Source organism: Microtus oregoni, unplaced genomic scaffold, assembly GCF_018167655.1.
Source record: "Microtus oregoni isolate MIOR12 unplaced genomic scaffold, Mior012 000103F_ref0000194, whole genome shotgun sequence".
Lineage (NCBI taxonomy): Eukaryota > Metazoa > Chordata > Mammalia > Rodentia > Cricetidae > Microtus > Microtus oregoni.
In genome coordinates this window covers 1,081,891-1,099,389 of record NW_024544717.1, presented here as the reverse complement: position 1 = coordinate 1,099,389, position 17,499 = coordinate 1,081,891, and the positions used below count along the sequence as shown (strand labels likewise).

Sequence of the window (17,499 nt, the reverse complement as noted above, 5' to 3'; positions counted from 1 at the left end):
CAGTGACAGTAGAGAGAGCTAAGGCGGCTTCCAGGATTCACCAAGCATGAGCCCACAGGAATAAAGACTCCCTAAGAGGCAGGTTTCTTTCTCTCTATTTCACATAGTATTCCTTGGCCATTCCATACGTGTAGATAATGTATTCTAGGCACATTCACAGTCCCCCCATTATCTTCATTTTATCACCCCCATACCCACTAAACCCCTCTTGTTCCTTAACAAGGTGCTCTCATTTTCATTGTTGGTGCTGTTATGGACTGTAGGACCCACTGGGTTTAATTAAGGTCATTTGCATGAGCATGGGTGGGGAGGATGGCACTTACCGGTGGTTACACCACTGAAAAAAGGGACGCCCTTCTCCAACGTCATCAACCACAGTGACTCCTCAGGGAGGCATTGTTTCTCAAGGACCTCCCAGATAGGATGTGGGTTTCTTATGGAATTAAATTTAGTCCTTGATGCAATTTTGTAAATTTGAAGCTAAGGGTTGTAAATAGTAAGATAATAAGCAGATCCAAAGTAATGAGAAGTATTTTGTTTGGCTTGAGGGTGAAATTTAGAAAATTATTTGTCTGGAGTCAATGGTTGGGGTTACTAATGACCAGAAGCCTTGAAGGAGCAACAATTATTGTGTTCCATTTAAACCCTCCTCTGCCTCCCTCCCTTCTTGTTTGTTTGTTTGTTTGTTTGTTTTTTTTGTTTTTTCGAGACAGGGTTTCTTTTTGGCTTTGGAGCCAGTCCTGGAACTAGCTCTGTAGACCAGGCTGGTCTCGAACTCACAGAGATCCGCCTGCCTCTGCCTCCCGAGTGCTGGGATTAAAGGCGTGCGCCACCATCGCCCGGCTCTCCCTCCCTTCTTTCTTCTCCTCTTACTCCTCCTCCTTCTCCTCTCCCCTTCCCCACACTGTTCCTCCCTTTTGAGTTTCACACTGTGCATCCCAGGCTGGCCGGGAATTTAGTACGTAGCCTAGACTGACCTCAAACACATCGCAATCCTCCTACCTCAGCTTACTTAGTGCTAGGCTTGTAGACATGAACCACCATACCCTCCTGCTTGCTTGCTTCTTTTTCTTGCTACTCTCATTTTTTCAACTAGTTTCTTTTGTTTGTCTTTTTATTCCTCAGAGGTCTTATTCAGCCGAAAGAAAGTAGATGTGAGAACTTGCATAGAAACTGGGCCTATTTCTGTTTGTGCAAACCATAGACAAGCAATCAAACTCTTAAACCTTTCCACACACTTCCAAAACACAATTTCTATGATTGTCAAATAAGATAATGCATATGAAAAATCTTTGCAAAAGATCGGTGCCACACATCTGATTTGCGGTAATACAGTACCACAGATACAAAGATCTCAAAACGTGCGACGTAAAACTAAGTCTCAGAGGACTTACTGGAGTAATAGACACAAAAACCAATGCAAAAGTGACAAAACATTAACATTAAAAGAATCAAGATCTGAACAGCATTAGTGATAACGCAGGAGAGGGCTGCAAAGTGGGGGGTCAAGGCATTTTCTGCAAAGGGGTTAGCCTAAGGCAAGAGAGGAGAAAAACAACATGCTAGTTCTGACATTTTTCAGTAGTTGAAACTAAGAAAATTTTGGCAGAAGAACGGGTGCATCAGGAGAGTGATTCTCAGACAGCTCTGTTTGCAGTGAGAAGCCATTGGGTTGGACCCTCTGGGTACCAGTTGGATGTTGCACAGTTTGAAAAGAGATGCTTGGATGCATCTCTGTCAGGGTCAGCTGTAGAGGCCAGTGATGGGGCTCTCAGTAAGGAGCCTTCCAGCAGGAGTACATTCTGCTGGAAGATAGGAATCAGAAGCCTGACAGGGAAGGTCAGGAGAAGAGAAAGTGGGAGAGAAATGGAGGGATGGAATTAAATTAATCGGAAGCATCCGTGTCCGACACACACATCATCCTCTCTCTTTTTGTAATGTTCCAGGTTCATTTGTTTCCTTCTTATTCCCATGGACTTCAAGAAACACCAACTTCATGAGAGCAGGGAATGGGTGTTCATTTATCTCCCTTCCTGATGATCTGGTCTTTAGCTGGCACCAAGAGACACTTGATAAACATTCCATGCTCTAATTATATATGTATACTATTTCTAATTACATATGTACATGGGTACTCTGGGATAAGAGAACTCTATTTTCCTTATTTTTGATGGCATGAACCTGTTCTTTGAACATGTATTTAAACACAGTATTGATAGCAATGCTTCCAACACGAATTTCAAAAAATTGAAACAAAATTATGTCCTTTATAATTTATTAATATCTCTTTCCTTTTGCATTGCTGGTACTGGAGAGGTGGCTCAGCAGTTAAGATCACCTGCCTCTCTTGCAGAGGACCTGAGTTTGGTTTCCAGAACCCACAGGGCATCTCAGAACCATCTGTAATTCTAGCTCCAGGGGATCCAAAGCACCTTCTGGCCTCCATACTCTGCAGACATATGACTCTCTCACACACACACAATCAAACATTCACACACACAAAAGAAAAATAATTAGTTAAAGATTGATTTATTATCAGGAGGATACTACCATAAAGTACACAATTACCTATGGCCACATAAACAAGAATGTTGGCTTGCCTTTTGGTCTCAGATGAACAACTGTTTTATATATCCCATTGCAAACTATTTTTTTTTTACTTTATATCAGTAAGTAAGATTCATTTTTAAATGCTGGTTTTGCAATGTATGGCACTTCAATTTGCAAATTCATTAGTCATTAGTGTGTTCTTTCCTTTTTACAAACACTGTGGCTAGTCTCTCATTTTGTTTTGTTTTCTCTTTTTAAGAAAAGAAGACATGTCGGATGCTTGCCCTCTGAATTACAGGGCTGCAGCTCCCTATGATATGCTCATGCCTTGGATTTTGGTTTTTGTTTTTATTTTTTGTTTTCCTTTTCATTTCACCTCCAAAATTGCCTTGAAAACATCTGCTAAGGACTTATTTAAACAGCTAGTTAATGCTTTCTAAAGCTCAGAGGTGTGCCCATCTGTTCTGGGAGCGTTGTCTCCTCTCAAGAGCTAGGTCATATTTTCTACCCGTCTGACAGCTGGGTCTCGCCTCAAAACTCTTCATTTCTCTTTATATCTAGTAGTGGTATGGCGCCTTCCCTCAAAACTGGCAACTGTTGTTTTCCCGTGTTGTTTAGCCCCAAGCATCCCTGAGAACAAGTCAGCCGTTCCCTCTCCCTCCTGTCTCATCTGAGCCTTATTTTGTTTTAAGGGTTGCTTTTGCTGTTTTCAACCAGTATTTCCTTTTTGTTGATCTCTCTCTCTCTCTCTCTCTCTCTCTCTCTCTCTCTCTCTCTCTCTCTCCCCGTATGTGCGGTCTTCATAACAGAGAAACGAGGATGTAGCTCTGATAGGTTTAACCTCCAGAATCTTGCTCCGCGGTCCAGTCTGATGTGCGGTCTCAATGACAACCTCTTTAGTGTATCATGGGAGACTTTTCTATAGACCTTGTTGGTGAATGAAAGGGTCCTCTCAATATTGATCCTACCGCTAGAGATCACTTCAACTCTCTGGATGATGACGCAGGAGCAGCCTCTGTATTATCTCGTCAAGAGAAACCCATCCCTAGACATTGAGAGAGCCCTAAAGCTCTTATCCAATCTTAAGGTGGCCCAGTTCTTTCTTCCTCCACCCTTTTCCAGGTGGGCAGGTGTAAGAAAGATCTTAGTCTATTTACAATTGTGGTAACCAAATGCTCGAGACTGAGTAATTGATTGAAAAATTACAAAGTCTATTTGGTTCGTGGTTCTGGAGGTTGGGAAGCCCAAGAACCTGCTTCCAACATCCAGTTAGAACTTCAGGCTGCATCATAAAATGGTGGAGGACAGAGCTTGGTGAACAAGCAGGCTGGCACTGGTGTCTCACCCTTTTCTTCTAAAGCCACCGGTGGCATCATGGACCTCCCGCCCTCCCCAGTGATCTCATCTAGTTCTCATTGCTCCCGAAAGGTCCACTGGATAACATCATCAGAAGAACGACAGACAGGGGGCTTGAGCTTCCAGCAGATGGACTTTGGTGGACACACTGCAAGCACAGCAGCGGCACAGCTGCTGTCTAGCCTGCCCCCTGCTCTTGTCTTCCTCAGCCCACCCTTCCGTGTTTTCACGATAACTGGGAGGGTGCAGGAATCACAGCAACACTCTTCTGGTGTGTTTTATACTCTCCATGTGGGGATCTGACTCATATTCTTTAGCGTATCTATTACCAGGCGTACTGAAACACCGGTTGAGAGAGGCAAAATGAATTCAGGTTTAACACCGTTACACACCCCTCTCTCCGCAATTTCATTATCGTGACAGAAATCCCGTTGTTGTAATTTGTGCCTTGCCGTCATTACAGAAAAACTGGGTGATGTCTCTCAGCCAGTGTCTCTGCGGGAGCTGGAAGACTCACGTACCTTGGGTGGGGGCTATTTGTGTTCTAAGAATCGTATTGCCCTTCATCCTCCTGCAGGAGCTGCTTTCTGCTCTCCTGGCTTTCATGAGTCTCCTCAGACAGGTACACCCTCACTAGCTGCCTTCTGGCCTCCTCACGTACAGGGAACACTGGAAGGGGCGGTCCTACCATTCACACTGACTTAACCTTTCAGAGAATTTTTATTTTAGGAGTAATTTTGCAATTAAAAATAAAGGTATTTCTGACTCAGGTTTGTCTAAGAAAACAGTGTTCTTTTCCCTAGTACTGAATTCTTTCTGAAAATAGAGCCCCTGCGTCTGAGAAACCAACCACAATTTCCTATCTGGTCTTCAACCAAGGAAAACAAGCCGTTTGTTGCAGGGAGTCAAATACAAGGCTACATGTGAAAATTCACATGTATGTGCATGTACACACTACACCACACACGTAGAGATGCATAAACATGTAATAAACATGTGTACACACATACCATACACATATACAAATAACACACATATATACATATACACTCAATACATGCATGTGCAAATATGCAAACATACACACGTATATAAACACACATACACACAAATTACTCAACTATTGTTAATAGATGGCGATTTCTAAGGGCAGATCCAGAGGGCACTGAAAAGCATAGCTGTTCTGCTCATCATGAAGATGTGATGACTGCTCACAGGACCCTCCCACGCGCACAGACAGGAAGACCCCTCACAGCACCCTTCCATGCCCCTCCCACGCTCAAAGACAGGAAGAACACTCACAGGACCCTCCCATATCCCCCCCACTACGCTCACAGACAGGAAGTCCGCTCGCAGGACCTTCCCACGCTCACAGACATGGAGACTACTCACAGGACCTTCCCACGCCCCTCCCACGCTCACAGACAGGAAGTCCGCTCTCAGGACCCTCCCACGGTCACAGACAGGGAGACCACTCACAGGACCCTCCCACGCCCCTCCCACGCTCACAGACAGGAAGTCCGCTCTCAGGACCCTCCCACGGTCACAGACAGGGAGACCACTCACAGGACCCTCCCACGCCTCTCCCACGCTCTCAGACAGGAAGTCCGCTTGCAGGACCCTCCCACGCTCACACTCCAAGAGCTATGCTTCTCCATAGCCCAGTGTCCCAGGAAAGCAAGAGGTGATAATGGAGTTGGAGGGTGATTCTGACCCTTGTGTGCCTGGGAAGGCTCTTGTCTGGTGGCCTGGGGACATCCCTGTTTCTGAGGTCCCAAGCTGTCTGAGGGCTGTTTTTGGTCTGCTAAGTGAGCAGTAGCTGCGGGCCCGCCCAAAGCTGCTAGAGAATGGAGTCACTGTGGAGTGTGGTGTTTTCTGCAGATGCCCTGACCGAGCTCAGAGTTCAAAGTGTTCTCTCCCAGGTGTGTGTGTCTGTGTGTGCCTGCAATGCCCATCTCTGGGAGTGGGCGTGAAGAAGGCGTCCATGCCATCTCAAGGACGCCTGGACGGGCATTGCCTCTGGCCTCCAAATCCTTTTCGAAGGCTGAGGCAGAACCAAGGGCTTCGCTTTCCTGCAGAGCTGATGGAAGTGGACCAGAGGAAAACAGGCTTTCTCGTGTGTTCTGGGGAAGAGTCCAACACTTAGACTCTACCCCCAGTTCTTGAACTGCATTAGCACAAAAGACAAGGGGCAAATCAAAGACTCATTGTGTGCTAAGACTGTGTGGCGCATGGTTCCTTCTAACTTTGGGACTCCCCGAGGCTCTTCCTATGAGCCATTGTAGACAGTTTCCTGTAAGAGCAGGGTAATATACAAACTATGAAAAGTGATAGTATAATTTCAGTGATCCTGTAGAAAAAGCTAAATGCCTTTCTGTTTTCATTTAATGCAGAACACAAGAGTGCACCAAAATTCATGCTAAGAGTTTAATTTATTTTAAATTCACTTAGAATGGCAGAATTTTTATTCTCTGGTTTTCAGGCTGGCTTGAGTTTTCTGTCTTCCTGTATCTCCTAAGAGCTAGGATTGTAGGCGTGTGTCACTGTGCATGGCTTTATTCGGAATAACTTTAAGTAGTAAAAACAAAAACAAACAATAACAAAACTACGCTTAATTAAAAAAAGACCAAGGCTGGGGAGGAGAAGGGAGGTGTTAGTGACCTGTTAGTGGCACTTCTCTGCTTTTGGAACACTGGAACCACATTTTAATTTTGTGCTGGGCTCCAAAATCTACAGAGGTAGCCCTGGTGGGATGATCGGCTTCTGTTCCTCGAGAAAGCCAGAAGCCAGCTGTGCAGCCGTGAAGGGGTTGGCTGCACCCTGTTCTGGAGACTCCGAGCAGTGCAGGACTCAAACTCACATGGTCCAAGGAGCACCCCAAGAAAGGGCAAGCTTTTCTCCCACTCAGCCCACAGAGGCTCTCATTGACTGATGTCACCTCTCACCCCAAGTCTGCATTTCCCACTGCTCCTGGACTTTTAATATAAACAGCCAAGAACCTCAAATATTAGAGAAAAGCTTCCAAAGGAAAGAGTCACCAAATAAACATCAAGTCCCTGGGGGAAATGGGAGATGCGGACAAGTTACTTGATGTGATCGAGCATTTGGAAGAGGAAAAAAAAGTGACCAAAATTATTGCACACTTTTTGGGAAAGTATTGTGGCTGGTGGTGATTGAATGACCAATCACTCTTCCGAAGTGAGATGAAAACAGGTGGTGGAGGGGAAGGAGACAATGAATATGCAGTAGCCCGGGCCCCGGTAGAGCCTGCACAAGGGAAGCACTGGACATTGATTTATCCTATACTGCTGGAGACTGAACCCAGGTCCTCATGCATGCTGGACAAACACACTGTCCCTATCAGATAAAATTGTCATATAACTATATTTGGAAGATGTGACGAGGACATGGAGAGATGGGGCAGATGAACCAATTTTTCACTCAGCCTAAGCAGAGGTCAGCAGGGATGTGCTAACATCGGTAAATCAAAGACTGCCAGTATTAAACATATGACTGAAGAACAGAGAGGTAAACTTCAAGAGAAACCAGCAGATTAAATGTAATTACTTAGCTAGGCTTCAGGTTCATGACTGTGATTCCCTCTTAGGAGGCTGAGGCAGGAAGATATCTAGGCTACTTAGTGAGTTCTGGACCACCCCAGGGTACTTTGTGAGACTGTGCTGTTTTGTTGTTGTTTGTTTTTTAAAGTGACTAATTCCAGGGACAGGGCTATAAGACAGAGTGACTGATGAGCAAGTCAAGGGCAGGAATCTCTTGTTTGTTTGTGTCCACCTGACTTTTAATACAGTAACTCTAGTAAAAGAAAGACAAGACCAGAACAAGAAAAGGGTGCTGGTTCTCCTGTAGAAATTGCTAGAAAGTTGAATGCCCACATTTGGTAGGTAAAAGGGAATGAATACAATCCTGATGAGGACAGTGCTGTCCCTAGTAGACAGTGGAAGCCTTGAATGGTACTTCCTGTACCCCAGGTCACCGGGAGTCACAGTGGACAATACATAGACATATTTTCTGCTCTCCCTATGTCTTTCCATCATGGCCACCAGGTCCAACACTTTGAGTGGTTACACCGGATTTGCTGAGACTAGACCATGTGCTCACACTTTTAGAGGTTTCGATCTGTGATTGATTGATTGATTGATTATATGACATCAAGACCAACTATCTATGGAGGCATATGGCAGAGTGAAACTGCTCACCTCATGGCAAAGAAATGAAAGAATGGAAGAAGTAGGTTCTATATTCTCATTTGGGGACATGCTGCCAATCACCCAAAGGCCCCACCCTTTTCTTTTGGACTTAGTTCAAGGTCATCAGCCTTTATCACCTGGAGCTTTTAGGGGGACACTGAAGATCTAAACTACAGCCCAGGGAAATTCTGAATGGCATGGTTTCTGTTTATTTGGTTTAGCCAACATTATTTTCCATTAATTTTCTTTTTTTTTTTTTTTTTTTTTTTTTTGGTTTTTCGAGACAGGGTTTCTCTGGCTTTGGAGCTCGTCCTGGAACTAGCTCTGTAGACCAGGCTGGTCTCGAACTCACAGAGATCCGCCTGCCTCTGCCTCCCGAGTGCTGGGATTTAAGGCGTGCGCCACCATCGCGAAAATCCATTAATTTTCATTACAGTGATATATAGCATTTAATAAGAAACTAACAGCGCTGACAGACGTTTGCCATGTATTTGTTCTATTTCCCCAATTTGAGGCATTACGAAGAGTCAGGTGTAGGTAAAGGAAGGAAGTGATATGCCAGAGAAGCCCGCGGCCCAGGGAAAGCAATGCAGGGGGCTAGCCCTGATTGTATAGTGATTACATATTCATAAACATCCATAGCATAGATGTCGATATGCAGATGCTTTCTGGATCTTCCAGGTTTGTTGTGCTCTGAGGTTGTCAACGAACACTGCAGAGAAGACTCCTCCACCGGTACTCAGAGTAGTTTGCATTTCCTGTCCTGTGAAACCTACTCATGCAAGTGTGGGACTTAGCTATTACAAATATCAGACACAGTTTTAGAAACTGCATATCTCGTCTGAAAGTGGTATTTTCAGTAAACACGCTTAAGGTGGGGATAGCCAGCATGGATGCTTGCTTGAAGAATGAAACCCTGGCAGTGCCCAGCTCGCAAAGTTTGATCAGCTTAAAACTGTAGGCTGATCCTGGCATTGAAGACAGCTGATGAAGAAAAAGTCATTAACTCAGAATTGGGGTTGGGATGGATACGGCTTCATGCTGGGTATGGAGGAGAAGCGGATTTAAACAGGTGGCCGTGATATTTGGGAAATCTGGATTGATTTTAAACTGCAATTTCTCATGAAGAACAGAATGTTGATACTAACAGCGTCTGGCTGGCAGTTTAGTGGAATATTTAGCCTTGCTAGAATCAGGCTTCCTACCAGTCTGATGAGGTTTGCTTCCATAATTGGGTATTTGACAGAAATATAGGAAGTACTATATGTGTTTATATCCTATGCTCGCCCAAAGTGTGTGTGTGTGTGTGTGTGTGTGTGTGTGTGTGTATGTGCATATGTGTGTGTGTGTTTAAAACTTCTACTGTATTAAAGTCCAGGTGACTTGGGGGTGATAGGTGGGAGTGGGGGTCACATATGAGAAGAAAGTCAGGAAGGTTCACAATTGATTTGAATAAAATAAGACACATTTCTCACCTTTAAATGATCTAATGGGGGCTGGAGAGGTAGCTCAGTGGTTAAGATCCCTTGTTGCACAATCATGAGGTCCAGATTTCAGAACCCAACACCCACACAAAAAGTTGGGCATCCCCTCTATGCCTGTGACCTCAGCTCTGAGGCAGGTCACAGACAGGAAGACCACCATGGCTTGCTGGTGTTCAGCTTAACAGAGAAAATGCATGTGCCTGACTAAGGGAGAGACCCTGCCTCACAGGTGGAGAGTAACAGAGAGCAATACCTGATATCTTCTGGCTTCCATGTCTTCATAGAGGCACACACACACCACAACACACACTTGCATCTGCGCTCACACATGCGTGCACACTTTAGATAGATGGATAGATGATAGATAGGTAGATAATAGGGTAAATAGGGAGGTAGATGGATGGAGAGAGAGAGAGAGAGAGAGAGAGAGAGAGAGAGAGAAGGTAGGTGATATAAATAGAAAGTTTCTGGGGAGGAAGGCACAAGTCTATTGCTCTAATTGCCCCTTCTGCTGCTTGAGCATCACCTGACTGTTACCTCTATGAGACGAGTTCTATTTCACAAGTCTGCACAGAAAGGTCTACCCCTTTCCCTGACAACAGCTCCTCGTGCACTACGGTATGTTTTATACTTACCTGGCTTGATGATCAGGCATCCTGTTTTTTTTCTCCTCATAGACTTTCCAGCCCATGTCTTTCCTCTGGATTCATTTATTCATCTCGTTGTCATTGTGCCCTCAGTACATACCAAGTGTGACCGGAGCTAGAGAACGGGCATATGTAGGACACTGGCTTCTCCGGCTCTAGAGGTCTGAGACAAAGGAGGAAGAATGATGCTAAGTGCTATGAGAGGGATGTGCGTGGAAGCTCACCAGGAAAGCACTTGGCCTTGGCCTTTTGATGCGGAAATTAGCAAAGCTTTCAGGCAGCATTATATGGGGGAGTGTAGAGAGGGCTTCTTGTATTTCACAATTAAAAAAGTCTCACCCGTGGTTACATGTATGCACCCAATCCCATATCTGTTAATGTTTAAGATTTCATCTATCACAATTATGGATTTTTAAAAACATAGTATTTGCTTCCTCATCTGTTTCTTCTACGTTGCAAACAGTATTTTCCTATTTTAGTCTTTTGAGATTCTAACCTTAATTCATTTTGACATCCAGGGGATTGTTTGAAATCTGTACATTTTCTTTAATTGCTCTTTGAGTTACAGTTGGTAGGTTTTGGTGAATGGGGTTCTGTGGTTGCTCAGCTCAGAACTGGACGGGATACACAGTTATGAACAGTTTGTTTGAGCTGCCCCACAGTTCTCTAACTGCCTTTCTGGGATCCCATCTGTCATGCCCATGAGAGTCCCCAATATTCCTGACTGTGCCCAGGGTTATTCTCTCTGCAGCATCTCTTGGCTTCTCCTTGCAGTACCCATAACCTCTCTCTTGTAGCATCCCTGCTCCTCCCCAGAGCATCCCCTTGACCTCCTCTGAAGTTGTTGTGAAAGGAGCAGTAGCATTGCCTCTAATTAGAGCTGACGACGAGGGGAACTGGCAAATGGGTTTGTTTTTCTTCGCTTTGTTGCCAACGTGAGAAATTTCAGCCCTGGAAAAGACCCTTGCCAGAAGAACCAGTTAAAACAAGAACAGGATTGCGTTTAGATTTCGTCAGAAGATGATGAGGTTCCTTGTTAAGCAAGGTGGGATGGGGGCTGACTTGTGTAAATTCATTCTCCCACTCATACTGAGCGTAGAGAATCCCTGTAAAACTAGACTTCAGGTGGACCAGCTGGGTGGCATTTCTGAAAATGCCATTTCTCCTCTCCTCTCCTCTCCTCTCCTCCCCTCCCCCTCTTCTCCCCTCCTCCCCTTTCTTCCCCTCCCCTCTTCTCCTTTCTTTCATTTTTTTCTTCCCGATTTCTTACTCTCTTTTCTTTCTTTCTGACAGGGTCTCGTGACGAAGACCAGGCTAGCCTTAAACTCATGGCTCTTCTTCCTCTACCTTCTGATTGGGTGCTGGAATTACAGATGCCTACCTTTGCCCCCAGCTCCCTTTATTTCTGAAAACAACGCCATCTTGGTACTGGCGAGATGGCTCTGTAGGTAAACCTACACAAACCTGATGATCTGAGTCTGATCCCTGGACCTATCCAATGGGAAGAGAGAACCAGCCCTCAAAAGTTGTCCTCTGACTGGTACACATACTCTGAAGTGCACACATACCCATGGTGTCTTCCCACATCTCCACATACAAATAAATATAATTAAAACCAGCATCTTTCTTACCAACTCCCCTTCAGGATATGGAGGTTTCATATTGTCTCCCCTATAGAAATTTTCCCCTGAGGAAGGATCTAGAGTCTGGCATGTTGGTGCACATATGTAATTACAGCATTTGGAAGTTGAGACAAGAGTATCAGAGTTTGAAGTCAGCCCTAGTTACATAGTAAGTTCAAGGTCATTCTGAGCTACCTGAGACCTTATCTAGAAAAATAACTTATAAAAAAAAATTAGAGACTCTGAGATAGCAGTTTGTAATGTCTTCTATGCTACCTTACCAAAGCGCACAATTTAAAGGGAAGAACAGTGGATGAGGCACTATTTGGAGGTAGTGAGGACTAGGCTCCAAAGGCTGGTGGTGTTTGTTAGTACCATTTTTCCAATGGAGAAGGCCAGATCAGGTTCTGGACCAACAGCCACTTGTCGTCACCCTCACTTGGGGGACAAGTAGTAATATCTGAAGTCATTTTTGATAGTTACAAGTGAGGGCAGAAGAAGGTTGAGAGAGCCATTCTGAAGAGCCACCCAGCCCAACAATGAAGAGTTGGCCCGATGGTGAGGGCTTCCCATCACGAGCAGTCTGGGGGATGGCTTGTCCTTTGGGGTTCTGCTACTTCGGGAATCCAAGGTAATTCGGGAGAAAAGTCTAAGGACAGTGGCTCATCTCCTTGTCTTCAGCCCAAAGAAAAGGAGAGGGACACGCGTGAAATGAGGCAGAGATACCAGGCTTCTGTTCTGCTGAAGTTTTGTTATGGGCCCAAGTGGAGTCATTAGCAAAAGGTGTGTGTGTGTGTGTGTGTGTGTCTGTCCATGTCCATCTTGGTTTTCAAGTTATGGTCTCTTACTGGGACCCAGGACCCTCAAATTATGCTAGTCTAACTCGGGCCCCAGGAGTCTGTTTCTCCCTCCTCAGTGCTAAAACTGCAAACCTGCATCCCAGTGCCTGGCATTTTAACCTGGGGATCGAACCTGAGATCCTCACATTTGGAAGGCAAGTTCTCCACGGCAGACTCACCTTGCCAGCTCCTGTCAAGGCAATTTGTCCTCTGTCTTACAAATCTTACAGGATTTCTTTCTTGGTGTTGATATATACCTTTTTAACTTCTGAGATTTTTTTTTCTTACTAACCTAACAGCGTCGATTGTTGAAGAGATTACATATGATAACACTATGCAAAAGTTCATGGCCCCAGTGTAGAGCCGTCCTGGGGCTTTAAGTTGATTGTGTGAATGGGACCATTGGAATTGTTTGCAACTGCATAGAATTACTGACCAGATCCTGGGATAATGAGCTGAGTTCACGGGCTTGAATTTGGAGACTGAACACATCTTCTTTGTGTCTGGGAGGTGTGCTAGCGATTTCCTTTGTCTCACTCCGCTTTGGGGAGAAGTAAATTTGGCATGGCCTGTGAGTGTTTGCCTCTCCCACACTGTTTTTTTTTTTTTTTTTCGAGTGTGGAAGCTTTGTAAAATTGCCTTGTTAAAAAGCAACCACCATCTTCGTGCCTGCTGAAATCCCAGTCTCCTGCGGAGGAGAGGTGATGAACACAGGGGGCGGTGACACCCAGGGCGCAGACAGTCCGGCCCACGCAGGTACACTGGCCAGGCTCTGCAGACAGTGAGGGAGGCCTTTTGTAAAGAGCCTTTTCTATTGTGCCCGGCACCTCCCCCAACCTTGCCCCAGCCGTGAGAAGAGGAGCGTTGTCAATGAGACAGGCCAATTTTACCCTTTTCACACAATAGTACATTACAGACTTTTCCAAGACAGGGCCATTCACAGCGAATCACCAAATGCGGATGAAAAGGTTTTGATTTGCAAAGGCGCCTAAGCAGTCCCCCCCCCCCCCCCAGCTGGAGAAGGCAGGGAAGGAACCCCCATCCTTTTTTTGGGTCCAGGTGTGCTGGCAAGTTCTGCCTGCTGGAGCTGGGTAAATGCACCCTGCTGCCTACAGAGACCTTTGTCTCACCGACCGCCCCAGCGCAGTGGCTCATGAATACCTTATTTGAGGAGGGGAAGAACAGTGTGGTGCTGGTGACTTCACCGCATCAAAGCTAGAGAAGCAGTAAATCAGAAACTGCAGACTAACAGCAACTGAAACACAGGTTAAGAAATGTGTGCAGGGCTGGGACACAGCTCAGTCAGCAGAGTGCTCACCTAGCGTGCACAGTGCTCACCTAGCGGGCAGAGTGCTCACCTAGCGTGCACAGTGCTCACCTAGCGTGCACAGTGCTCACCTAGCGGGCAGAGTGCTCACCTAGCGGGCAGAGTGCTCACCTAGCGGGCAGAGTGCTCACCTAGCGGGCAGAGTGCTCACCTAGCGTGCACAGTGCTCACCTAGCGTGCACAGTGCCTTGGGGTTTGAAGCGCCATGGGCGCAAACCTGGCTTGTGGTGGAAGCACTTGCCTGTAATCCCAGGATACAGGAAGTGGACATTGGAGGACCAGGAATTCAAGGTCAGTTTGGATTGGAAGAAGCCCTGTTTCATTCACAAAACAAACAAAACCACAAATTCACAAGTATGTTTTATCAAGAAAAATATGGAATGATGAGAGAGAAAAATGCAATTACAAAATTTCAGAATTCAAAGGCTTGAAGGATGATTTTTAGGCTACTTAGTCTAAGTCCCTCCTTTATAGATGAACAAAAAATCTATGTGACCACACACTGGTGTATATACACATGGGTGTCTGTTGGAATGTGTATATATATGCTCATATATATATACACACATACATATGCATATATACATATATTATCATTTTCATGGGAGGTGGTTTAGTCATCTTTTCAATTTGAAATCTGGAGTTTGATGACAGATAATTTTACTTCTCCGGGAACTGTGTGGACAAACAACAGAGGCTATTGTAGGGTCATCTGGGAGAAAGGAGAGTAGTTAGTGTTTTTTCTGGACCAACAAACCTCTCTGCTGATGTAATAATCCAGATTAGACCAAATCAGACCGAATTAGAAGAAGCCCAGGTTTAATGGATGCCAGCGCTCTCCCGGGTGGGCCCCAGGAAAACATGGGGCGGGGTGGAGATCTGGAAAGACCATGTGTTCATTCTCTGGGGGCAGTTTAAATAGCCTGTGGGAGTGGTCTTGACCCTCCCTGGGGAGGGGCCACCATTTGGCAGGCTTTCTTGGATGTGGAATCTGGATTGTGGCCACTTCCACAGGAGTGGGCTTTGACCCCTAGCCAAACATTCCAGACTCCTCGTATACATGGATGCCAGGGGGCTGGAGTGAGGCTTCCAACCAAACAGGTAGGTCACATGGTCACTGGTTATTCAAGGCACAAGCCCCACAGGGCAGGGAAGCAGGCATGATGCTGCGGTGTATAGACCACCAGCAGAGGGGAAAGCGAATTACACCAGTTCTTTCTACAAAAGGAATTGCTCACCCCACCTAACTCTACCACTGACGGTCCATTTTGCTCTTACTGACTTGTAGGCATGGAGGAGAGCCAGTGGAGTGATAAGCTCGTATTTCCCCTTTCACAATCTTAGTTCTGAGTAGCAGAAAGAGTGCACGTGTTTAAACACAGCCTTAGATTGCATTAATAAACACATTTGGCCTAGGTTGGGGGAGATGCCAAGATGGGCTGGTTTTCATGTACTGGGAATGTCTTGTCAGTTTCTATCACTGGGATATGATCATTGTGCCTCGGAAAGTTAGAGCCAGTCTCAAACATTTGTCTTTATTTAACCAACACAGAATCTCTCTGAAAGAGAGGAAGAAATAGAAGCTCAGAAACACGAACCTAAGGTGAATTGCCAGTAAGTAGAGCTGGGACATGGCAGGGCCATCTGTGACTACCTGGGTCTCTACAAGGTCATGCTGAATGTTTCTGAGCGTTGTTAATACTGGGCCCTGTTATAAGTAAAATGATCTGGGAAATTTCTTATTCCCCTTTATAGATGAAGGAACAAGGGAGCTGAGTTGTCTGAAGCAGCTCTCTCTGCTGTCATTTGAGCCAGGTCTGACCATCCAGCTACCGTATAAATGGTAAGAAATGGGGTGTTTTATATTGTTCTGCTAGAAGGGGTGATGTAAAGAGAGGCTTTCCAAGAACTAGCACCAACATCTGTCTCCACTACACGTGATCCGGTGGGATGTGATGAGCGCCGTTGGTAAGAGGATGTCTTTGAAGTATAGAGTTCTGAAAACAGCCTAAGACTTTTTTGAGGCAAATTTCTGTCCAGGACTAGGTTGTTTGCTTGATGGAAACAGCTGTGTTCTGCAAGGGGCTGGGTAGAGAGAGAAAACACTTCATTTCCGTGTGTCGTGCTTCCTGCATGCCTATTCCATCTCTAGCTCTTTTGTTTGAACCCCTAAGCTGCTGTGTGCTGTGGAAGACAGAGTTTTCATGTCTGCATGAGTAGGCCTTCTGATCCTTAATTTAAAATATGCATTTCTAAAGCCCTACCCCTAGATGAAGAGCTACAGCAGTTAATGGTTGCCCAAAGGGGGAGACTCGGTCTTCTCTAGGGATGAGCCCCTAATGGGTATCTAGCCCCAAGTGGTCAGCCCTAAACACACACATATCCAAGCCACATTAAAGGACCCAGCAGGTTTGCTTACTCTCTCTCTCCCACTAAATCACCTCCGTACTCCACACACACTTAACAATAATTGAAGAAGAGGTCATGAATTTGAGAGGGAGTTGGGAGGGCATGGGAGGAGTTGGACGGGGGTACGGAGTGGTGTAAATGTTGTAAGTATGGTAATAATGAATGAAATTTCTTTAAAAAATTAAGAAGTTTGAGCCGTTAGAAAGCTGTGCTTCTATTCCTTCCCAATATCTACTTTACAGATGTCGAGTTAACTGGATAGAATGGTTTACACCTGTGATCCAGCATCCAGGAAGTTGAAGCAGAAGAATTCTAAGTTTGAGGCCAACCTGGGCTACATAGAATGCCTCTGTCTCCAAAACAAAGAAACATTGTTAAAATACAATTTAAAAATTAGAGCTTGACCATTCCGTTAGTTTCCTGACATGTGATAACCCAAAAGCCCTTGTCACAAGCAGTAGTGGACATCTTTGACCACGTAAGGTTCGGACAATATTCCCCTACAAACAACGATTGCATAATGTTTTGCAAAGTTAAGACAGGAGCCACTGTGAACTCTGATCTGTTTTGAGAAATGTGAACAAAATCAGTGTTTACCCAGAAAGGTGTTTTCAAATGGCCCTTCCCTGCTTGGCTTTATCCGAAGTGGCAAGAGAAAGGGTCTTTTAGCAACTTGAATTATTAATGAATAGATGAACCAATGCCGCTTTGAAAATGAAGGTTGCAAGGGCTGGACCCAGGAGACTAACGCTGGACCCTTCCTCTTTCCTCCCGCTTCGCCCTTGTCTTCCCTACTCCTTTCCGTCTTTCTCACGTCTGTCTTCTCATTTTGGAGATCATTGGTTTCAGAACTGCATCTCTAGCTGTTTATTTTGAGTGGTGTCTGATTTTATGGGTTCGTGGAGATCCTGAAATTAAATTAATTTTAAATGGGCTTTAATTACTAATGCTTTGGGCCATTGCCTCCAGCAAAGTCAACACCACAGTCAGGGTTACCTTAGTGTGTCTCTTTGAGGAATGCAGATTGATTTGGGCTAGCAGTCAACAGCAGAGCTCT

The 17,499-nt window shown here is 45.3% G+C and overlaps 1 long non-coding RNA gene across 1 annotated transcript; it reads left to right on the top strand.

Annotated features, from left to right (window-relative positions):
• Window positions 1–15,461: 15,461 nt before the first annotated feature.
• LOC121443235 lies at window positions 15,462–16,937 on the top strand. Its single transcript, XR_005973642.1, has 3 exons — window positions 15,462–15,647; window positions 15,789–15,876; window positions 16,685–16,937. It is a non-coding gene; the product is annotated as an uncharacterized LOC121443235 (long non-coding RNA).
• The last annotated feature ends 562 nt before the right edge of the window (window positions 16,938–17,499 follow it).